We start from the raw sequence: 25,936 nt of genomic DNA on the forward strand, positions 1-25,936 counted from the left end.
GTACAATGTATGTCTGAAAGGTTCGGTGAATGGTATCAGAAGATAAATGAAACAAGAGTTATAAACAAAATACTTTTACTGGCATTCAAAGTAATTACCATTAGGTATAATACTCTTCTGACAGCGATTATAAAATTGTTGGAAACTGTCAGCAAACGCATCTTCTGGAATCGCTCGAAGCACCGTGGTTACACGTTGTTGGATATCAACAACGTCTGCGAAGCATAAGCCTTTCAGGGCTAATTTAAGGCGGGGAAACCTATTTTGATAGGTCATATTTGGACTCAAAGTGATATAAAAGCATATTTTAGTTTTATTTTAGGTGAACTTCACTTCTTCCTCAGATATAAATATATTAGCCAGTATTGGTATCAAGATTATCTGGAATTTATGTAATAAAATTTGAAGGAAGATTATTTGAAACTTCTTACTTAGAATATTTGAATCCTTGTGTAACAGATTTGAAGGAATATAGCACAGTGTAAGGAGATTAAAGTCATTGCCATCAATTACGTTGAAAAGTGAAACCGTAATCTCAATCTGCCTATTTCTCTCTATTCCCCTTCCCTCCAAAGATATCTGAAATGTCCAATTTCTTTGTTGCATATTTCCGAAAAAATATTTCCATCCACACGGAAGATGAAAGTAGTATTACGAAAATACGGGTAATCCATATTGAGCACGATACGACCCCGGTTGAATTTTTCTCGGACTTCTTTCTAAAATAATATAAATTTTTGTTCTTGTTTTACATTCAGCGTTTTTTATTTTCTTTTATGGATATTTTTCTCGAGTATAAGAGATATTTGACAAAACGTTCGAGAGATTTTTGCCGTATATCCTAGCATTACTGGGTATAGTTTCAAGATGCCTGAAGTCAAGTACTCTAATAGTGTTAAGTTGCGTGGGTTTTAGCACCAGCGCCATTTCAGCATTTGCACGGCAGAGGAAGGGGAGACTCTCAGGTATAAGTAGTTTCATGTTTATCATTGCTATATTATAAGTATTGTGTTGTTTGAACTGTGTATCGAACTCACGGGGAACATTGCCCTCCCCTCACTTCTGCAGCTCCAAAGATTTATTTTTAGATTATATTCTGCTATTTTGTGGAGTATAAATACATGCATATTTTAAAGTTTTTTTTAAATGATATTAATTCGAGCCTTACATTTGAAATAAACTTTAAAAGGGGGCTTACTTTGAACGCGGACGAAAAAAAAATATATATTACGTAATAATATCCAAAAGCCTATACAAATCATCTTGATCTTAAAACAGCAACATATTATCATAGGTTTTCTGCCCTTACTGGCAGGTCACTTGCAGCAGCTGAGAAGCTTCCATGCTCCACGGTCCTCCGCTAACCTCTTCGTCTTCACGTATGATCTTTCTGTTTTTATATCGTCCATTAATTGTAGTCTCCTTCGCCCCCCCCCTCTCTTTTCCGCCACCATATCCTCTAGGGCGTCCCTCATGATGCAATTTCTTCTTAGGCAATGTCCCAACCAGTTTCTCTTCCTCTTCTTAACAATATCTAAAAGTGTTCTTTTCTCCCCCTCCATTTCTAACACCCTTATTCGTTTTCCGCTCGATCCAACTAATTCTTTCCATTCTCCACACCCACATTTCGAAGGCTTCCAATCGTTTTTCATCACTTTTACGTAATTGCCACGTTTCCGTCCCACACAGTACAACACTCCACACGAAGCATTTTATGAGTCTTTTTCTCAACTCTTTGTTCAAGGTCCCACAAAAGACTTTTCTTCCTCCTTAAAGCTTCTTTCGCCATTCCTATCCTTGCTTTTATTTCACGTTCGCACTTCATGTCACTAGTAAGAATACTACTCAGATATCGAAAACTATTCAATTGTTCTATTTTCTCTCCTCCCACTTTTATATTTGACACAGACCTCTTCGTTCCAATCACCATGGCTTTTGTCTTTCTATCATTTATTTTCTTCAAAGCCCATCCTCAGGTTTCCTAATATTTTATAGATTTTCTTTTCAGATTCTGCAACAAGCGCCATATCGTCTGCAAATCTTATGCATCTAATCATTCTACCTCCTACCGAAATGCCATCATCATCATGTAAACTCTTTTCCACCATCTCTTCTAGATAGACATTAAATAGTGTTGCCGAGAGGCAGCATTCTTGTCGAACTCCACTTCCAATTGCACTCTCTTCCGCCAGTTCTTCCCCTATCCGAACACTTACTTGTTGGTTAATGTATAAGTTTCTTATGGGTCTTTGATCTTTCCATTCTAGCCCTATCTTCTTTAGAACTCCCAACAACAATTCCCAATTCACTTGGTCAAAAACCTTTTCTAGATCAATAAATACAACATACACCTCTTTCCCTTTTTCTATAAATCTTTCACCGATCGCCCTTAATAATCTAATAGCATCTATTGTGCCCTTACCTCTTCTGAACCCGAACTGCTCCTCCTAAACTTTTTCATTTGTTCTTCCATATAACCTCGTGTCCAGTATTCGGAGCAAACTTTTAGCTGCATGAGATATGAGACTAATAGTTCTATAATCCTCACATCTCTTTGGGTTCGATTTCTTAGCCATCGGTATCATGACCATCCTCAAGAAGTCTTTTGGCCACTCTCCTGTCTCATGTATTTCATTGCATAGTCAGAACAATTCTTTCTTTCCCTTGTCTCCCATATTTTTAATGAATTGGATTGGTATATTATCTATCCCGGTTGCCTTTCCATTCCTAATCTCGGATATAGCCTTTTCAAGCTCATCCTGAAGAATACTAAATCCTTTATCATTCTCGCCTACTTCATTTTCTACTTCAACATTTAGGCTACACGGTCTATCCCTACTCTCATATGAGTCTTCAACGTATTATTTCCATCTTCTTATGACCTTATTTCTCTCGCTGAATACCTTCCCATTCTTATTTTCTACTGCCATCGTAATACTCCCTTGTTTCCTCCGAAATTCCATAATTTCACCACCTTGTACATTTCCTCATATTTCCCAACTCTTTCTAATTCTTCTATGTCCTCGCATTTTCTTTTATAAAACTCTTCACTCGCTCTGTCTGTTTCTCTCTGTAATTCATTATGTAACTTTTTGTACATCTTTCTGCCCTCTTCTGTATCAACCTGTTTCGACGTCTTCCTTTCCCTCATTTTCTACAACATTCTGCTCTGTAACCCATGGTTTCTTACCCGTTTTGGGTTCGCGGTAACCTACTGTTTCTTCTGCAGCCTGCTGTAAGCAAAGTTTAAGGTTCCCACTATGCGTTACTACTATGCGTTACTACCTGCGCCTATTCTTTCCTCATTTGACTATTTTTCTTCGAATTTTTCAACGAAGATATTTTTTACTTCCTCGTCTTTCAACTTTTGAGCATTCAACACTTTGTTACCTACTTTTCTTCTGTCTACATTTTTCAGTTGAATATCTACTTCGGCCAGCACAAGATTATGATAAGATAAAATAGCTCCGGGAAGGGTCTTCGCGTTCTTTAAGCTATTCCGGTATCTGTACTGAATCATAACAGTCTATCTGATATCTTCCGCCATTTATTGTTGATTTCCATGTATATCTTCTTCTCTTGTGCTGATTGAACCAAGTGTTCCCAATTACTAGTGAATTTTGTCTACAGAAATTCACTAATCCCTCTCCCCTTTCATTTCTTTCGCTTAAACCATATTTGTCTACGATACTACCTTCCTGTTTTTCTGCCACAGCTACATTGAAATCTCCCATTGATTTCAAATGAAAATGCAACGTTGCCATTTACCTGGACCCACAATATAAGTGAATAAAGTTACTGTCTTTTACGCTAACATGTCGATGACCAACCACCATTTCAAACAGTAACGTCATTTAGTTATTGGGCGCATAAAGAGTGTACAGTCTAAACGGCTCGTCCGATTTAAAAAATTCTTTAAGTTTAGATTGAAAACAACATATTTGGAGACGGTTTCCCCTTTTACATTTTGCTGTAGCTCTGATAATAACAGAGTTACCCTATGTCAGGTGACTTTTGAGACACGCTGTATATGAGTATTCATAAATCTATTAAAAACTTACTGTACGTAGATACTCCACCATCGTTTAATCTGTGATTTTGTTTATGAGGAGTACAAAAAGGATCAATATTACAAGGATATGTACATATGAAAGAACATAATATTACAGTATATTTTATTTGTTTTTTGCATCAGTGTATTTACAGATACAGAGATTCATCTTCATGTATATCTAATATTTATATATACTTTATATATATATATAATCTTTTAGAGGTCACAATAGCATCATCATTAATAACATATAAATATTTATATCAGTTCTCTATCAGTCATACTGTGCAAAGAAATACAATAAAGCTTTATTTTATTTCATCATATGATTTTCTTTTTATCGTTCATAAATACATGTGCAATAATTATTCTTCTGATTTACACCTTCATTAGAACAGAAGGAAGAGTATTTTATTTATATATATTTTTTCTTTTCAATTTTTATGTAAAGATCAGGATGAGTTTAGAAATCATCACCACCTTCATCATCAGGAAATTACTCATATTAGGAGTTTTGACGAGTAGCATGTTGTTGGCAACAGATAATAAGCTGCAGCTACGCAGCCAAGTCTTTAATACACAATTACCCCTAATTGTTTTTTCTTAACCTCTAACAAATTAGGCACAGTTGCGATAAAAAGCTTTGTATTAGCACTTGTTTCCTTATATGCTATAACATAAAACCATGTGATGTATAGTAGTGCTGTTCGTTTTTACAGTAGTTGTATATAGTTTCGATCTACTTTCCTTGTTTTATTTTTATTTATTTATTTTCATATTACTCAAGATACACTATTTTGATCCCAAATGGTACATTGTAATGCGTTTATATCCGCTGGAAAAAAAAAATTATATATATACCAAACATTTCGATCATGAACATTTTAGTACAATCATTCAACTAATTAAATTAAGGAAGTTTGTTTTAGGACGACACATAGCTATTTTTGTTCGACGTTAATGTAGGAAAAAAAAGACCCCCCCCAAAAATTCTCGAGCCAATTAAAACACTCATACCAACTTCAGATTCATTATGAAGAAAGGGGGTGGGGGAAATCCACGCATATCAGACATTCTGCTGTAAACATTTTCACAGATATGCAACTACGTATCACTTCTGTAATGTTTTGAATTCAATCCGTTCCTATTCAATAAATACACAATCGGCATCTGTTAACCTCACTATACTTTTTGATTATGAGGTTTAAGAGCCTTTGTGTCCATTTTAATTCAAACTTATATAAATGCACGTTCTTATGTTGTCTTCTCGTTTTGCTATGAGATCACCTTCTGCCATAGCAAAGCAGCTATTTATGTATGCATTGTGCAGAATCTATATACACAATGTTACACTTAAAAAAAAAATCTGTATTGTCATTTTTTATTTTTACAATAGAATTTGCTGTCTTATCACAGGGAAGTAACGTCATGCGCTAGAATTTGCTTGCTTGCACAGCGGTTGATTGGTATTTCGGTAAATTTGTAACAAAACATATACACCAATTCAGTTCATTAGGACTAGACATTACTGGACATTTAAAAACAAATTAGCAAATAATTTACATGAAATAAACATACACTCACAAGCTGCCTTATGAAGCAAAAAAAGAAAGTATGAAATTTTAAAATAGCGAAAGAGGTAGTCCATTTAAAAAAAATAATAATAATTACATAATATATATAAAATGTATATATATACACATCAATAAGCTGCATAGTATACAATTCGAAAAATCACTACCACTTTCGCCTCCAACAGATGTAATTTCAAACAGAAGAAGGTTAATTTCTTTTGTTGGTCCTCAGAAAATCAAATAGAGGAATCTGCCTTCAAAGTGCTACCATTCCAACTGAACAAGCCCATATATCTGAAAGAGACAAGAAAAAAGTAATACTTAGAATCTTCAAATAAAATTATTCCAAGACAAAGTACTGTAAGCTAGAGATTGTATATTATATTATATTATATTATATTATATTATGTATTATTATATATCTATATTATAAAATTGAAAGTGACTATGTTTGTGACTCTTAATCTTTTGAACCGCCCGACCGATCTCGATCAAATTTTTAACGCAGATGCAGTTCTGGCCTGGGAGTGATTTTAGCTATTCACTTTGGCGGTAGAAAGAAAGAAGGGGAATTATAAAAATATAAATAAAACTTAATAACTCTTGAACCAAACGACCAATCTCGATTAAATTTTTAACATAGATGTGGTTCGGGCCTGAGATTTTTTAAAAATCATTTAACTTTGTAGAGCTTAGGGGAGGGGGATAGGTTGGAGACATATAAAAATAAATAAAACTTAATAACTCTTGAATCACCAGAGCGATCTCGATCAAACTTACAACCTAGATGAAGTTTAAACCTGAGATGTTTTTTGTTATCTCACTTTGACGGTGTAAATTAAAGGTGGGGAGGTGAGAGACATTTAAAAATGATCGAAAATTACCAATATTAGTGTCGAATTCATAGTTTTCGGGGTCGCTGAGATAAAGAGTGACACTTCTGATGCCGTTTAAATCGAAATTCAGCCCCGCAACTTGGGGAGAGGAAGGGGAGATATATATAAAAATGATTGAAATGACCAATATTAGTGTCGAATTCATAGTTTTCGGAGTCGCTGAGATGAATAATTACACTTCCGATGCCGTGCCCAGCAATATTGGGAGGAGAGGGGGATATATAAAAATCGTCAAAAATGACCGATATCAAAGAGCGCTTTAGTAATAGTAAAAAGTGACTTGACTAACGGAGCATATTACTATTTTTTCTTAATTTACCAGCGAAGTGGGTAATTGATGCTAGTTATACGTATTATATAATTTACCGTATTTGCCAACGTCCATACAACACGCACATCACTTTCTGTATTCAGTTTTGCGAAAAACATATTTTTCATTGCATACTACAGAGATTTAAAAAAAATTCAAAGTGATAGTTTAGCAAGAAAAGAATCACACGCGCGTTCTGGGAATATCGGATGCGTATGTGCGTCCAGAGAAAGGGACGAAACGATATTTAAATTGATTTGTGTCCAAAATTGAGTCACTAAACTGTAGGTAGCTGGAATTCTGCTCCGTACTTTAAGGAAACAAGGAAGACATCAGACTTTTGAATAATTATTTACTGAGACTTCTGTAAGTAATGTGAGTACACCTATCTACGTCTATCCACGCAATAACTCTCGAATGAAAGCGAATTATTGATTTTTTTTTTTTTTTTGCAATCTCGGTCAAGTTCATTAACGGAATCAATTCGTTAACATATTAATGTATAACGGTGTCCGTCCGTTACTCTACACGATAACTCATGAACGAAAGCAAATTTTTGAATTTTGTTTCATTCCATAGAAAGCTATAGCGATTATCTTGGTCGAGTTCGTAAATGAAATCAATTCGTTAACATCTTAACGGATAACGGTGATTTTAACGGTAGGTTTCTACATCGCATTAATTCTGAAGATAAACGCAGTCAGTACGTTTGACACATCAGCCTAATAAGCTAAACATGAATCGAATATTAAAATCTTATTTAGGTACTGAACTAGAAAAGTAGTAGAAGTTAAACATCGCGCCGTTAGTATGGCAGCCAACGATCTACAGCGGATGACATCTACCGGACGAAACTGGAACTTCTAGCGCGTTAGCCTTTTTGCTGTCTACCAAAGTTTACTGAAACTGAAATAACTTAAAATTTCTATATTAACATATAAATCGCATTCCATTTTTTCGACTTGTTCTCAAAAGGTAAAAATGTACGACTTAGGCGCCGGAAAATATGGTATATTGTACAGTCACTAGCAAAATTACAATAAAAACTTTACGTATTCTTTTTCCATAACAATAACAAATCGATCAATTTCAAAATTCACTTTCGATTCATACATGAGAAACAATTATCTGTATAATACTTAAGACTGTTATATTCCAATTAGTCAGTTCGTTCGGAGGCTTTGGCAAAATAATATATAGGATGTGCATATCCATTTTTTATTTTATTTATTTATTTATTTATTTTGCTCATGTACAGTAAAACCTGCCACCTGCGTAACTTGGCTTCAGTTTTGTGGAACCTGCATTATCCCTTAAGATATAAACTGGTACTTATTACCAGGGCAGGACTAACCCATCTGAAGGCCCGGGGCTAGAACAATATATGACCCCTGCTGACTTCGCTTAATACATTTTTGTGGAAGTGCAGTTGGAAAGTTAAGGAAATATGTTTCATATTTTTGGTCATATTTTATCTCATGGTGATGATTTATCTTATATGATTCTTTTAGACAGCCAGTTGAGATTTTGATCAGAGTGAAGGCCCCCGTCCACCTGGAGGTCCGGGGCTACAGCCCCCTAAGCCCCTCCCTTAATCCGGCCCTGCTTATTACTCTGTAAGTTGGCTACTTGTATATCTTGGAACTTGGTCGCACTGAAACAACATTAGTCCTATGCTTTTAATGTTTAGTTTACCTCCGTGTTGTATCATACTGTAGGGCTGGATGTTCATGAAATGGTTTATGAAATTAGATAAAATCGTTAGACCAGCTTCAGAGGAAATTGCAATTTTCCAATTTCATCCTTCGGTAAACAAACAACTTTTGCGGGAGGGCAAGGAAAATTGGGAATCCCCCATAGAAAAGCCTTAAGATACATACTAGACATTTGGTCTAGATACATATTAAACAGTTTCCTATATACATATATTTGGGTGAACAAACAGATAGGCTGTTGTATATCCAAAAATCGCTTTTTTTTTGAGTATGTTGTTAGTATAAAACGTGTAAATCTGTTGAAATTTCGAATTCAGATTTTTTCATGATTACGAGATTTTCTTCTCTACCATTATCACTCGAAATTAAAAATGCAATAACTGTAAATAAACAATTGTAATAACGTAATAATATATGGCAAACGTCTCAGTCTGTGGCTCACAATACAATAATTCCTAATAAACAGTCACGGTAATAGATGTCGCCACCAGCGCTATCAAAATGTTATGTGCAACGAAGAACTCGAATAACTGCAAGTTTGAGGTGTTGGTCAGCAAACTCAAGAACAATCAATTTGTTTAATAGAAACAATTAGAGTTTTTAATCAAGAACGATTTTAACTTATAGTATAGAGCGGCCTGAAGGCTCGGGAGGAACAACTACTGTGTGGAAAAAGTACAAGCAAATGAATGACTGAAAATAAAAACGCCAGGTGGAAAATTTACATTCAGAACTTGGAGAACTCCCCTCCCCATTTATAATTTTAAAACAACTAGGTTATATGAAACATATTTTGTCCTATTGAAGTTATTAGTTTTAAGATGCAACTGTAAATACCAGATAAAATAATAAACACCAGAATTAGTTTTCCCGTTTTCTGAAAACTTTTTAGTTTTGTAAATGTTGGGTTTCGTATAATCTTCAATTAAAATTTACGTTTATCATTATTGTTTTACATTAGTTGAATTAAAGTTTACTGAAGCGTCCCTTTCAGCATCGAGGCTATATAAGACGCGGATAAGTTTACGGTGGAATTAGAAAGATCGTAATGCGTTCAAATCTCAAGGGCCTCCCATCGGAAATCGAATCCGGACCTCCACAAACAAAAGACGCGCGTGCTAGGCACTAGACCAACAGGGAAGGTTCATTATTCTAAAGTTCAGAAGGTGGTCTACTGTTATCTTTGACAGTAGATTGAAGCTTAATTACGAAGCGTATTGCCCCTCCTCTCAGTGGGGATATTTCACTCGTCCCAGTGGGAGGAAGTCTGTTTTCCAGTGAAGCCTTTAACGTGTAATTTGCAGCTTAAAAACAACATCCTACATTTAAAACTGCATTCAAGATTTTTCGTTATAGGGTGTAAATTCTTATACAGTGAAATCTCTGAATAACGGACACCGATGGAAAATATTTATTTGTCCATAAATGAGAGGTGTCCCTTGCAGGGAAGTTACACAAATTTACTCCAACTCGCATGGTAAATTGTATGCAGCATACAGTGAACACATTAGTTATAAATGTAAATACAGGGTACTCTCAAAATACTGTACTCAGTGTTCGAATTAGTGAGGGAATGAAAGGTAAACTTCCCTTTGTAAATAAATAAAAGTATCCCTGGAGGATGTGTTTATATACGGGCGTATACTGCAAAAGTCTTATTATGTTCATTTCTTCTCAAATACAAGTTATAACTTCATAGAAGTTGCTTACTTACTTATTAAAAGTAAAAGTAGCCCAACAGAAACGTGAAAATGTATTATTGAATACTGAAAACGTAAGCAAAACTAACTAGTTATAACGTTTTATGAGTTTCTTAAGAAAAAAAAATCCTCAACAGTCGTCTGCTGTAATGTATAATTCTTAGGACACTAATTTCTAACATAAATTTGAAATTGCTGCTCCGTAATTGAAGATTTATTTTCAGATTGCAGAAAGTTTTTATGTACCAAGTAAGTATGAACTTAGGAAAATTCCTGTCCGTTATGAAGATCCGTATCTGAGAGTATCCGCAAAAGTAAGGTTCGCTCCCATAATAATAAACATATTTTTACTGGGACAAAAAAAAAAAAAAAAAAGTATTATGGGGGTATCCGTTAAGAGAGATTTCACTGTATTAGGAGTTCATTCAAATTTAATAATCTTATACTCCCACTAAAGTAAAGGAATACAATATGTCATGCTTTTTCTCTTGTATTTTGCATTTCTAGTTCAAAACGCATACATGATTAAAATGTCTTTTTAAAAAAATGTTCAAGTTGCTGTTTCACTAAAAAATCACATACATGTATTACGCAAGTCATTCCCATAAACATCAACAAAGCAAAATACCGTAGTTTTATTATACCAGATTACTGTATTTCAAACATGCTGAATGGCACTGCCCATCATTTCTGTAGTAGTTCGAGGTGTGATACTTGAAACAAATTGAAAATTTCCCTTTCTCAATGTTGTCTTATTCTCCCCTATTCATTTGCAGGAAATAACTCGCGAACCTCCAGGGTACTCTTCAACGAAATTGAAGTCTATTGAAAAAGAAAACTCATTCACTGCCAATTTGGTTCCCATCACAAAGCTGAGAAGAATAAATTACAATGACACAGTATATAAAGTGTAGATACCTGTATATTGCACAGTATGTACCAGCAAATGAAGGCATTCTACAATAAGATAAAGATTTCAAAGCATTATCAAAAACATTCATATAATAATTGCTTATTTGTAACTCACTTCCAGGAATAATTCTTATATTAACAATATATACACACACAAAGGGTTATCAAAATAATTGAAACAAATAAAATGCAACTTACTTGCTTGCTACGGTACTGGACTACTGTCAGCCTACAGAACATCTTTGATGGTATGGAGGTATATAAATTATGAATGGTTTCCAGAAGAATATTTTTCCATTCCTCATGCAGCGCAGAATTCAGTTCCATCAGCGAGGATGGGAGAGATTACTTGCTCCGTAGTCTGACCTGCACAACTGACCATATGTATTCAATATTGTTGAGGTCTGGAGATTGAGTGAACCAGAGACAGTGCTAAACCAGAGACAGTCTGGTTCATGAAACCAGACCTCAACGCTTGTAGCACTGTGAATTAGTGCATTGTCATCTGGGGAAATTGTATCATTGGACCAAAGCTATATTTAGATCATAGAATGCATATAATCACCCAAAATCTCCCCAAAATCAACAGCAGTAATGCAGCCAGTGAGCTTAACCATAGGTCTCATGGAATATCAGTAAATTGTGGTTCTGGTTCACAGAGTCATAGAGCTGCCGCCATGTTTCACTGTAGGGGCAAAACAGTTCGGAGCATAAGCTTCTTTCAGCGCCGTAGAATGTTATGACTATGACTATGTTCTAACTTGTTCGAAGAAAAGAAGGAAAGAGATATACTGTTGTTGATTAGAAGAAGAAAAATAAAATGGATCTAGTTTGTTAACAAATGGATATAGTTAAAATAATGTTATTGTGACATGGAGATAATAATAAATATGTGTGAGTAAACTAGTTCCGGGTCCCCTCAACTTATTCTTCTTTACCTCACCTTAAAATGGATCATCTTATTATTTTGGTATATCTATATACAGGCGTAATAAAATGCAAGTAAGGAAATTAAGTTTTGACGTTGGAGCTGTTGTTCTTTTGATTTATAGAATCCTGAAGTAGTGTAGATATGTGTATATATTTCCTAATGTGTACTGGATGGCTGAAGGAGATATATGAGAGTCGACTAGTGATATTACAGGTGGATTCCACGTATAAATATTTAAGTTCGAGCCGATGTTATGCCGAACTGAATAAAATAATGATTGGTGTGGAATCCGATGTACTTAATGAATCACGCTGTTGACCTTATTTTGATGTTCGCCCTTGTACATGTAGATGTTATATTATGTGACTGCACACTTCCTGGTCTGCTTACTTTATGCTGACGTCGAATAATTCTGCTATGCTTAAAGACAACGCCTAGTAATACAAAATACCATTCACAGTTAGGGATTCCAATCTTAGGCGAATCTGGAGAAGCGATGTCCTGAACCCTTTATTTGATGTAACAATTCTCTATGTTGTCTAATGAGAAGAAAATAATGTTATAAAATGGCGACCCAGCCAGGATTGTCGCTAGATGGCGCTGCAGGTCTTTAGATGGAAATTAACCGCCGTGTGGTGAGATGAGATGTGTTATTAACACGTACACAATGGTGAGAGGAAAGTTGAGGAACCCGTGCAATGAAGAAAAAATGACTCGGTCAAAAGCCAAAAGGACAATGTCGCAAAGCAGTGACGTGGACTTTGGTTGTACTTGTGACCCACGGAGATCGGTGAAGGATCTCACTGTAAAATGTAATAAGTGTGGAAAGGTTTATCACCTAGATTGCCTAGGTATTGAACCAGAAGAATATGAACAGTTATCTAAGCATGAATGCCCATGGGTATGTGAAAATTGTCACTTGGAAGTAGTACAGTCTGATGAATCAGTGTTACCAGTACAGGTCAATGATGGTGAAGGTTCTCGAACTGAAACAGCATTAGCTGGAAGTCCGCAAGTGACGGGTGAATTGAGAGTGCTAATGGAATGGCTGGATAAACGTTTGGAAGAAAAGTTTTCCGAATTCGGTGGTATGAAGATTCTAATGGAAGAAATTAAGAGAAGTCAGGATGAAACCAGGAGAGGAATCAATGAATGGAAAGAATCGCAAAGAAATGAAAAAGTGGAACTGAAAGGAAAGATGATGATGAAGAAAAGTGACCTCAGGAAGGAAACAGAGGAAGTAAATAAGGAAGATGAAATTGAGACACAAAATTTGAAGATCAACAATGGAGTTGAGATTGAAATGAAAATTGTAGAGTGTCGTCATGAAATGATGAAACGGAGAATGAAATGGCGAGTTTCAAGAAAAAGAACATCTCTAGAAGGAATCACACATGAGAGAAATCGAAAACGAATAAGGTGGAAAAGTGAAAATGTAAAAGATGTCAAACTTCAACGTAGTTGGAAAAGAGAAAGAAGAAAAGGATACAGAACATACATTAATCAGAAGGGGAAGAAATCAAGAAAATACAGGCGTCGTAAAGAAACAAGAAGAAAATAACCGAATGTGAGAGTGTTCCAAAAGAATGTGATGAAGAAGAGAAAGAAGATTGAGAGATTACGCCGGTTTAGAATTATCCAAATCAAGGTGAAAAGAAGAAACAAGAAACGGAAGAGAATGAAAACAATTGCCCGATGGAGTTACCTAATTAATGCATATAGAAGATTACAGTATGGAAGATACCATTTCCGAAAGAAGTCGAACGTAAGAGGAATCATGAGGAAAAGGAAGAGGAGGAAAGAATTCCCTCTAAGAATTGGAGCTAAGAATAATAGAAAGCGAAAAAAAGAGCTGTATCCTTGTAAGTGAATATTTTGTGATTTAATGTTTACGTTATTTGATTTGTTAGGTTTATCTTTGTTATGTTTATCTTAGTTTCATTTAGTACGTCATGGCAATGGCCAATAATAATACTATAGGGCAGATGCTCTGAAAATTTAAATAGTTATTCTGTATTCTGAACCTAATTTGGTTGATCCTGATGTATTATGTTGTTACCCAATAATTTGATAAATCTTATTTTGCAACATCGATGGAGAAATGTAGGTGACAACATTAGCGTTTGATATTATGCCAAGTCTGATTGTTAGATATAAGTTGTTTAATCGATCTGATTGATAGCTTTCTTATATTAATCTTGAGAACTGTTATGTGAATTGTGGCAATTAATGGCATACTCATAATTTGGCCTCTTTGAAACTCAGAGATCTTCCTTCCGTTTAGCATCACAATCATCTGTCAGTCCCCACCTTATCCCGCCTGACGTACTGCAGTCGATCACCTAACACACCATCAATAATGACCAGGTGCTGTACACGTACTTTCATAGTGTTACCACTAATGGTTTACGCAAGGAGGGGGAGATTTCGGAGTTTTAATCCCTCTGGAGCAAGATATTACGGGGTAAAACACAAATTACTAAGTTAAATTTCCTGATATTTTCTGAGCAGATTAAAGGAAATTCCTGACTCATTATCCAATTTCGTACTTTTGCAAAATATTTTGTTTACTTCCAGTGCAGCTTATAACTGAAAGAGCTCTATGATAACTCTATTTTCAACTACGAAACGACATATTATGCTGAACAATATTCGCAATCCAAACTACTTTCGATTTGGATAGTTCATCCAGAAAATGGAACTGTCCAACTTTTGCGCAGGACTCCTCAATGACTAGAGGGAAATCACTGTATTTGAAACATGATCACTGTTACTGAGCTGGTCCTTCGATGCAGATTCAACCGCATGTTTGGATGATGAAGTGCCAAGACTGAAAAATGATGACATAAATGTATTTGTACGTAGATCTTACTCTCAGCAGTTGGTTATGTTCCTCTCCACTACTATGGGTCACAGCCGCGACTCATGTTTCCCAGAGAAAGTTCTCTTACAAAGAACGCAGCATGCATGAAAAGCATCCTCGGCTTTCTTTAGCCACTCCATAAATTCAGGGTTAATAGTTGGTTCTAGCCACTGATCACTGAACGTTGTCTTTCTACTTGCCATTTTCATTCAATAGAATACCCAGAACAAAGTTAATGTAGTAATTGACAAATCACCAGTTTAATTATTCACAGGCACTAGATAATTAAAATTAAAAAAAAAAGTTTGGAACAGGAAAATGGTACCTAAGCTAAAGCTCGGATTGCTTCCAATGTTCCAATCCACGTGCTCACAAGATGCAAGCCCCTTAAGAAAAAATTTCCTGACCCAATGATAGATTTTGTATGTTTTCCTGACTTTTAACTATTTTCCTGTCTTGAAATTCTTGATTTTTCCTGTCTGTGTGCACCTTGTATTATACAAAAATAAACATTTATCATAATAAGATATTTGTTTATTTATTTAAAAATCACCAGATACAGCTCAAAGATCACTTTATACTGGATATCTAACAACAACAATAACAATGGATAGGATTTGGAAAGGTTTCGGCCAGGGCCTGTTTAGTAGGTACCATCCCGGCATTTGCTTGGTAGGACTGAGGAAAACCTGGAAAACCCCAGTCAGGATGGTTGGCAGCGGGAATCGAACCCACGACCTCACGAATGCGAAGCCAACGTTCTACTACTTGAGCTTCGAAAATATGCTTACAAATACCTGAAATTATATGAACTTAGGAGTTGACCCCCCCCCCCTTTGACGATCTTCTGCGTACACTACTGCTTATAACCTTACATATCTTACAGTTGCAAACTATAGGTGTTCACATTATTTTGATAACCATTTGTATATTTAAGAACATTATAAAAAACAGAACATAAACGGAATGGTAATCCAAAGAAAAGAGAAGTGAAATATAATAGCCAAGAAATAATTTGTTTCTCACCTGCTTCTTGGGCTCCTTCTTTCTTTTATCTCGTCCATTCCCTTCATTTATCGTTTTCCCTCCTCTTCCTCGTTGTGACAGCCACTCACTGAGATCAAGCGGTGAAGTTCCACTTAAAGGTTTGCAAAGAAGAAAAATCTTCTGTGTTGTTCTGCTTTACAGCTGGCAGTGTTGAATGCAATGAAAGACATCAAATAACTATGCAGTCTGGAATCTTCGTAGTGAGCACAGGCACATTAAGTATGAAGCCAGTTGGCACAAACAACACACTGGATTAAGAAGAAACTTCCTATAAAATCTATCAACAATGCCAATGTATGCTGTGTTTGAATGTTATAACAAAACCAATTAATGATTTCATTTTGTATGTGACAATGTCCTTTGTCTTCATCTGAATGTATGTAACAAGTGATAGGCTTACAGAGATCTATTTCTACGCGATTAGCAAGACAGATCAACCTGAGAAAACTAGTTTTACATACTCAAAGTACAACAATCAAGAACAACCATACGTTTCTTTTTCTTTCTTAAATCTTTCTGTATATAAAGAAACTCTAGAAAAGACATGCAGAAGACTATTTGTGATATACAAGACTCAGGTTCTTGAAGAAACAGCATTTCACCTCAAAACTAGGCCCTACCATTATAAATGATTAATTGACTCTTTAACATATGAACTAAGTCTTTTTCTGCTTCTTCTTAAACATCCTGGCATCCTAAATACTTAAAACACACACACAAAATATATATGTATATTACATGCATACATGAAAAATCAACGAAGGTTTCACTAATATTAGAATCCATCCATATATTTTGTTTACATATTTATTTTTCGAATTTAGAACTTTCTTCACTATTAGAATTTCGGATTTTCTTCCTTTCTTTTTAACTGCTCAAGCCAAGAACTTTGAAATCAAGTGCTACATGACTTTCTCTCCCATTGGCAGGATGATGTAAAGACACATGGAAAGTAATTGAAGCGGCGATTGGAATATTTCCGGTACATCTCCAATCGTGTTCGCTGGTAATGTGATGTATATGCCCATTATCTACTGTCCTACAACGAAAACGATAGGTGAAGTTAGAAACTTAATATATAACGAAATTAATCAAAAAATGTTTACAATACAAAAGCTACTAGTAATGTATTACACGTATAATAAAATAAAATCCATTTAATCAATTTTCAAATATAATTGCATTTGTGGTGCATTTTAAATATTCATATCAAGTGAACCAATTTTTTTTTGTGAATTTTGGACTTAACCAGATCTGAATTTATTTATACTTGGTTGTTATGAAGTATCGCCTTATATAAGACGACCCAAAAAATTCAAGTTTGTATATGTTTTAGCTTTCCAGTTTGAGCCCTCTAAAATATGAAGGAAAAGAGCACATTTTTTTTGCACACATACAATCAAGCTAGAAACTGGGGTAAAAGTGCGGGAAACGCGGGGGACGCCGTCTTCCCACCTCCAAAAAATAATAATAATAAAAAACATGTACGGCGTCCCCCCAGTTCCTAAGAAATTACAATGGGCAAAGATAGGCAAGGGAGCGGCATGACGTCATGCCTCTATCTACCGTCCCCCTATCTTTACAGATCCATTTTTACCCCTGGCTAGAATTGATGTAGAATACAATATGACAGTAAGAATAAAGAATCTATCATATGGATTGTCATTTAGTCTATGGTGTGTGACTTCTGGAATACTGTATATGGAGCAAGCGATTCTGAACTGTATGTAATTACCATTTTTAATGCATGTTATACGTACGTAATAGTAGATACATAGTTACTTATACAAAAAGTACTTTTGATTTAGAAAACAGTGTGCTTCACGCAAAAGTAATTAACGAATTATTTTCAGCATAAAATTACATTTTGGAAACTATTGTAATATATTTACAACTTCTTTTCTGGATATTCAGTTCAAGATATTGGGTTAAAAATCTCATATACAAGAAACAAACATTCAAAATGCCCTTTTCTTTTGAAGCTAATACATTAAAATATAAAGTGCTGCCATGTTATCATGTTCGTTTTCTAAGCAGCAAGTAATATTAAAAGTTGACATTAAGATAGTGAACCTAAGCCCACTCACGACATTTTTTTTTTTAAATAATGTAAATATAAATTAAATACTACCAGTTCCAACATTCGAAAACCTTACATACAAACAAACAGAACTCTTCACCACGTTCTACTAATTAATTTTCTGTAACGTTTGATCGTAACTCCCAAAATTCATGATCCACTAAACCACTACCTATCAATTACCAATTGATGTCACAGGCACAGGTTCACATAGTCCGCAGACATACTTTTCAAATTAGAGATCTCCCATGAAAAACGAATAAATAATAGAGTACAAGGGAGGCGGTTGTAATACATTACACTGCGAAAAACCAAAGAGTTGAAAGGTTTCCAAAATCAATTTGCAGCTGCCAATTTTCCCAACAAGACGGGGAAACACACACGTGATCGTGTTACAAAGTATGGTAATCTCACAAGCTAATGCCAATATGTCACTGCTTCATTTTTGGTATTTGCCAAAATAACACTTAAATACTTGAACTTTTCCCATTTTCAATCACTTGCTTTTACTTTTATAATTATACAGGGTGTTTCGGGATATTTTGCTAGGTGGTAATCTATCGATCATGTTGAGTAAGGATATTGCTACAAAACTCTCCAATCAACATTGAAATTGTAGGCATCTATTATATTTAATAAGGATCAAATGCCTGTATTGTCTATTTTACAACTTTCATGATTTTCGGACATCATATCTCTCTAAATATTATGAATCTACATCGAGAGACTGAATAAATTTTCTGTCCATTCTAAGTGCTAAATGATTTTATCTGTGGATTTGTTCTTTCCTGATTTCGTTTTCAGATGCTCCTTTCTTGGTCTTCCATTATTGGTGTCTCCTTCATTTTTTTCTCTTCCAGCAATATAATGGACCATTGTGAATGACCATTTATATTAATCCCTCGTTTTGTGTAGTGGTGAAAACTTACGATTTTCGTTTGCTTCTTTAATATGTTTCTGTTACTTCGTTTTTATGTCCATTGTATTCAGGCTGATCAGATGTTCCGAATTTATCTTGACTCTTCCGGTTTCTCGCTAGGTATCCCGGTGTCCTAAGAATATTTTTTCGAAACATACAAATGTTTCTTTTTCTTTCTTTTTTTTTAAAGGCCACCTTGTTCGAAAAACTTGGACCACAGAATATTTCAACAGTGCTAGGACCTACGCATCATGGTTGACGGTATCTGAAAAATGGTAGAATTTGTTTCATGTGTTTTCAGATCAAATGTTTATAGAGCGCATCTCTAGTCTAATGAACATATATTGCACAGAAGAAAAATATGAAGTATCATTAAAGGCACTGCTCATAGTGAAAATACTAAACTTTCTCATTACTCAGGGGGGCGTGGTGGCTCAGTGACAGAGCGTTCACCTCCGGTACTTGGGGTCCTTGGTTCGATCCCAGCTCGCGCCGTGTGGAGTTTGTGGTAGACAAACACCGTGCCCATGGGTTTTCTCGGGTTTCTCCCGTTTCCTCTCACTTTCTTCATTCTACCACTTCACTCATTTCTCATAATAATCATCTCCTTTAGCCTAAACGGCATAACCGTGGGACGTAAAATTGAAAAATTTCATTTCATTACTCCTGCTCAGAATTTTATGATTATATAATCCAAAACAAGAACTCTTATGGAAAATTCATTCTTCTAAAGGCCAGTTTCTAACATATATTTCTTCTGAGAAATATGGAAATTGTAAAGTAAATTAAATATCTTTAAGTATTCATATATTGCAATTAAATTGACAATCCAAATACTATTAAATGCTGTAGTTTAATTCATTTTCATGTTACACTATTCAAATTCTTGTATTCCTGAATGTTATATTTTAAATAGCCTATTTTATAACACACAAGTGTAACTAACTCTATGGCCTATGGAACCTGGAAGTTTAGTGCCGCGTTCACAAAAACTCTCCGTTGAGTTCTGGCTATTGGATCCAGTTTCTACTTTGTACTTTAAAATATACGAGTGTAACTATCCCTATAGCAAGTTTAGAAGACATTACAAAATAACACGCAGAAATTGGAATCTAACTACATGATATAAAGTGTCCATGGTTTTTAGTTTTAGAATCTGGCCAAGCTGATTATATTTACTTCTTCAACTCCACATCTTGAATGCCTCCAATTAGTTCAATTACCAGTACTTCACACAAGACTTAATGAATCTTTTGATACATTTTTGCTCTATTGATGCATTTCCTTTCGCCTGTGTCATGCCAGTTCCCGCGTATTTTTCACTAATTTTATCTCAGAATATCATTACTTTCCAAATATTTTAATTGTTTTCCTTTTTTTTACTTTTCTCTTCGTCAAGGAAAATTCTATTTCTTCTTTTGTACACTTGGGAATTTTGATCATCTTGTTTATTTTTATATTGGACACCAGATTTTCTTCAATTGTTTATTCAAATTTGCACTTGTGCTTCTTGAAAGGCTTCCTTTCCTGCTAACAACGCGATTCATTTGCATATCTTACTGTACTTTCTTTATAGAAGTCGCGGTGGCTCACTGTTAAAAGCATTCATCTCTGATGCGTTGGGTCCCTGGTTCGATCTCAGCCCTCTCTAGGTGGTTTAGTGGGTTTAGTGGTGGGCAATCGCTGTGTGCGTGGGCCCTACAGTTTCCTCCTACTTCCTACATTCAATCATTTCGTCTCCCTTAGCATCCGAGTATAATTGTCGAACGTTAGTCTAAAACAAAATCTTTTTAAGTATATGTTATTATTGATAAAAACTTCTTTCATTTCTTCCATCATATACCTACATGTGGTGAAAGCCCAACATCTTTATTCTCGCTTATTTTTGTTTCCTCTTCTCTTACAACTATTCTTTGGTTTATGTTCAAATTCATGTACGTATCATTTATGTTTATGAGGTCTATCCTCAAGTTCTTCAATGACTTTAACATAATGTACCAATATGGATTGTAGCACGTTTGATGCAACTAACTCTATAGTGGTTTCATTTATGCTGCGTTAATTGTATTTCCATTTTAAATCATTTCAAGCTTTCTAGTAGACTTCTTGCTTCTCTTTAGGATAATAATCTTTTCCTGAAAGTTCAAAGTAAGATCTTGCATGCTTGATAGTTAAGTTGGATCACTACCCGGAAGTCAGTACATATTTCAGCTCATTTCCTTAACTACTGCGCAATGAAACGTTACATATTATAAATATTGTACTATATGATAAAGTTATGTTTCAGCTACAACACAAGACATTGTTTCATTTGATTGTGTCTTCTGATATCGAAAAAGGTAACAAATAAAAGAAAATATTTGTTTCATTTTACAATGAGCACACAAGATGGCACTTGCTGTTAAATATTACTAGAAGTGCTCAATTTTACGAAACGTTTATTTGAATGAATAAAGTACTTTAAAGTAACGACCTTATTACGAAATAGATATATTGTTTGACCGTTTTTCGTGTTATAATTCACATTTCATTTAAATATTAATTTAAATTTAAGGAAATAGATTTTGAGAAGAAACTTGCGCAGAACGCCATAATGCGTTGTTGCCAAATTTGTACGTTTAATTCCTGGGTTCTAGCGCTGCAGTTCGAGAAGCGGAACTTAGCTTTGAATTGCGGTAAGGGTCGAAAGCTAATTTCTTCAGTAAGTATAGAAGCAGAATTCCATGATTACTTCCTTTATTATCTGGCACCAGTAAACACTCGACACTACCTGGCAACGTCGCACTATTCAAGCAGTGTTTAGCATAGCACCGACAACACCTAGTGATCCACCTTAATTAAAATAAAATAAATTGAAAATTTTACTGCTTATATGCAGTCATTTCCGATTGGGCGATCTATGACGTAGGGGCGCAGTTTTACAATTTGACCAAAGCAGAGAGAAGCATGCTAAGCAAAGAAGGAAAGAGTGGAGGAAGTAGGATAGCAGGTGATGGCAGTGTACGCGTAGTAGACAAGGATCCATGTATAATATACCTCCAAAAGCATTAACAATGTTATGGATGTTCTGGTTTCCCTATCTCCACCATATTTTGTCAATGTCAAGCTACCTGTCAGCCCCTTCCTTCTCCCGAGTAGTTTGCTGAAAAAAAAACAACGAACTGTGACGTCACAGAGCATACCAGTCATTTCCAACTGAAATGTTTCGAAATGAATAATTAAGATTATTATCTCGCTGTATATTATTATTATTATTATTATCTTTTTATGCTACCTACATTTTTTGATTTATCGTATTCTTCGACAGAGAGGATCCTGTGAGACGTGAACCTACAGCTTAACGTATGATTCGAACTACATGAGCTCCCACCACGAATACATACATTATAAATCACTGTTTTATCTATTAGGATCACGATAGTGGGCCTTTGGAAGGTTGTAATGTTAGTACACCCGTTCTTCATAACAATAATTCTTGAACGAAAGTGAATTTTTGAGTCCTTGTTTTGCAATAGACAGAGCGATTATATTAGCTAAGTTCGTTAATGGAACCAATTCAAGGATAACGGTGGCCATCTATATCCTGTTTAAAATCTGTAACATACCCTAGCTTCTATGTTACTTGCATAGCAGCAAATAAATATTGCCTGCTTATAACAAAAGGACACGAAATCACGTCCTCCTTTTTACAGCATTTTAGCAGAGTTAATTTTCTTCTAGAAAGAAGGACATTTTCTACAAAAAGGAAAAGAAGCATTCATAAAATTGAATTTCGTTAAAGATCATTTTATGTTCTTTAATTTCTTTTTATATTTTATGACTTATTTCGTTTCCATACAGGGAGTTATTTCTCTTTACCATGCCCTATTACTAGTTCCAAAACGCCAAAAACTAGAGAGAGAGAGCAACCTTTTTCTTCTGTTTATTTTCTTTATTCTTTTCTTGTTTTTCTTTTTATGAAAAAGAAAACTCCTCTATATATTCTTTTCTGCAAATGAAACAACTTAGCTCGTTCGCTGCTTCTGCCTGCAATGTTTATCTTCCTCCTCGTGCCTTTTTTTTTTAAAAAAAAAAAGAAAGAAAAATAAAACTGCTTTCTAACTCAGCTCATTTTGGAAGATTTGACTATATGTTCCTTAGAATTACCAAGAAAGAAAAAAGGACAAGGTTCCGAGAAGGAAGGAGAAAGACATTATAATTTAGGGGTTAGTAAACACAAATCTGCCGCATAAACAGTGATAGTGCTTGCCAAACATCCATTTTCTTTCTTAGCCCTACAGGGAGAGAAATGACGTTATATATCCTGAAATATTATGCAAGATATCCGTAGCTCATTTCCCGTTCTTTCTAAATAAATTTAACGTATATTTTATTGAAATAATAAGAATCTTTATGGCATAAGCGTTTTACCACAGGGTGTATTATGAGATTTCATTATGCAGTTAAGTTTGAAAGAAAGCTTTAACGTTTTACGGACCACGGTTTTGCGTCCTGAAGTCTAAAAGGAGCTGGATGATGAATTGCAAGTGAATGAATGATTATGTAAGAAATGAATATGGTCGAAGGAAACGGGAGAATTCTGAGAAAATCCAACGATGCTGGCACAACCTTGTATAGCCTGAAATCGAATCAGTAAGCCTTCTCACCCGAGGTGATTGCTCAATCTAGACGCTGCTGTCTACTCTGGATTGAGATCAATAATCATTGAGCCCCCCCCCTTTGCGTGCGCCACTGATATGCTGTAAATCTACATACAACATCATTATTGAATCCGATTGCTAGAAAAAGGGTATGTGAAAAGGAGACCATATGCATCCTTTGGTCAAGATGTTTCCAAGTAATGACGTCATACTCCTGGTTGATAGTGAGTCCATTTACATTCCTGAACTGTTGTGGCGTCGTTTGAGGAATATGGAGATGAAGCTGAACAAACGATGCAAGCATTGCCATAGCTATGCCTTCATCAGTGGCAATTCTGGTCCCACGTGATCGTGGCCTGTCCTCGACTTTACCTGTCTCTTCGAACTTGGCCAGTAACAGTGCCACTAACTTGAACATAATTGAAAACCTATGGTCATGGGCGCCCAAAGGGGAGAGCAGGTGGGGCCCAAGCCCTCCTCTGGCTCACGAAAATGTATTAAATTTCTTAAGATTTTCTAAATAAAAATAAAAAAAAATACTAAACGTAAATATAAGAACCAGGGAGGTGAGCCCTCCTCTAGAAAATTCTCTTCGGGCGCCCATGCCTATGGTCCATTTTAGACACACGAATCCGGCACAGCTTTCTGTCTCTATCATATTTCAGAGAGCTGAGTAATTCACTATACGCGGATGGTGTAATATTTCACTTGCAACCATTCACGACCTCTATAACTCCATTCCACGTCACATAAGGGCTGTTCCGAGGGCGAAAGATGGTCCAACGCCATATTAATCTCGTAAGTTCCCCCTTCCTTTTTTTTTTTTTTTTTTAGGTGTTACCATTAAATTGAATAGCATCTGTATGTGTTGAGAAAAACCTGGGAGTTCTTTTCTGAGATAGCCTGGTTGTTTTGAAAACAGTAATAAATCATACAGGATGTACTATAACAATGGACACACTGCATTTTTAATTTACATGAACACGAGAAACTTTTCCCCACGTATAGTTCAATATGTTTGAAAGTCAATGCATAGGATTATGACGCCATTTTGATATAATTTGTTGCAAATATGTGCCTCATAATATTGTGGATCCCCATGAAATTGCATTCGTTCTAGAGGTATATTTCACTAGTCAAGGATCGATCAAAGCTCCTTCGTGGCTAAACGGTTAGCGTACGCGCCTTTGGCGTGAGAGATCCGGGTTTAATTCCTGGCGGGAGCTCATGTGGTTCGGATCCCACGTTAATCAGTAGGTTCATGTCTCATATAGCCTCCCTGCTGAAAGGGACGTTAAATTCAAAATCAATTAAATTCAAAGATTGATCATTACAACACAATGGGATTCAGAGAGCATTTTTAGGAAACACGATACATCATCCAGAAACATGATTCTTCATGCAGTTCGAAACTTTCGTTAGTCGGGAAATGAAAAAATCTCTGGACACCTAGACAGTGTCGTTACAGAGACAATTCAATGTGCTGCAAATATCATGGGACAAAGTCCCCAGAAGTACACCCATCGATTATCTCAAGAAGTGAATATTCTCCGTAGCAGTGCAAACAGGATTTTGAGACAAGACTCCGCAATTGTATTCCTATAAAATACAGGACTGCGCCATGGTTGCTATAGTTGCTATGGTTGCCATGGTTGCTATAGTAACCCTTCGCCAAAAATTCCCAGGGCGTCTAATTTCAAGATTCAGTGACATCTATTGGTCATCAAGCTCATAGATCTAACACCAGCACACTACTTCTTTTGGGATTACCTGAAGGAAAAAAAATATATACGACAAAAAGTCCCTTATGAACTGAAAGAAAGCATTAGCAGGGGAAACTACAACTATTCCGGCTAATATGCTGTACCGCACCATGCTGGAGGTAAGACACTGGGCCTAGAAGTCGCAACGCTGTCCATCTCAAGGACATGGCATTCAAAACTTAACACACTGTCCTGTATTCCAGTTATGTATTAAACAAAATTTGACGAAAATTGCACTATTACAAGCCAAGGCATTTGTAGTTAAAATGTGCCCTATCATTGTGAAGCATCCTGTATTTTTGTTCTTCTTTGAAATATTGGTAAATAATGTGAAACTGAAAACAAGATTGTCGTTAATTTAAAGAGATAAAAATGCTTAATAGGTCCTGTTTGGTTTTGTGCAGAAAGTTTAAATAAAGAATAAGGATACCAAAATCGTTCCATCACTTCTTTGTTTGTTAACTACCTTAAGTTACATCCTAAAAGTAACTTGTACTGTATACACTTCTGCATGCTTTTCCAGAAGACAGAA

General features: G+C 35.5%; 1 protein-coding gene across 1 annotated transcript in view; it reads right to left on the reverse strand.

Annotated features, from left to right (window-relative positions):
• Positions 1 to 4,161: 4,161 nt before the first annotated feature.
• LOC145662509 (uncharacterized) overlaps positions 4,162 to 25,936 on the reverse strand; it is a 125,413-nt gene continuing 103,638 nt past the window's right edge. The window contains exons 5-6 of the mRNA XM_081728158.1: positions 15,982 to 17,041; positions 4,162 to 5,922 (exon numbers count right to left, since the gene is read on the reverse strand). The gene's annotated coding sequence lies outside the window, so the exon portion shown is untranslated. The remainder of the gene's footprint in view (positions 5,923 to 15,981; positions 17,042 to 25,936) is intronic.

The sequence above is a fragment of the Thermobia domestica genome, chromosome 10, assembly GCF_964235325.1.
Source record: "Thermobia domestica chromosome 10, izTheDome1.hap1.1, whole genome shotgun sequence".
NCBI lineage: Eukaryota > Metazoa > Arthropoda > Insecta > Zygentoma > Lepismatidae > Thermobia > Thermobia domestica.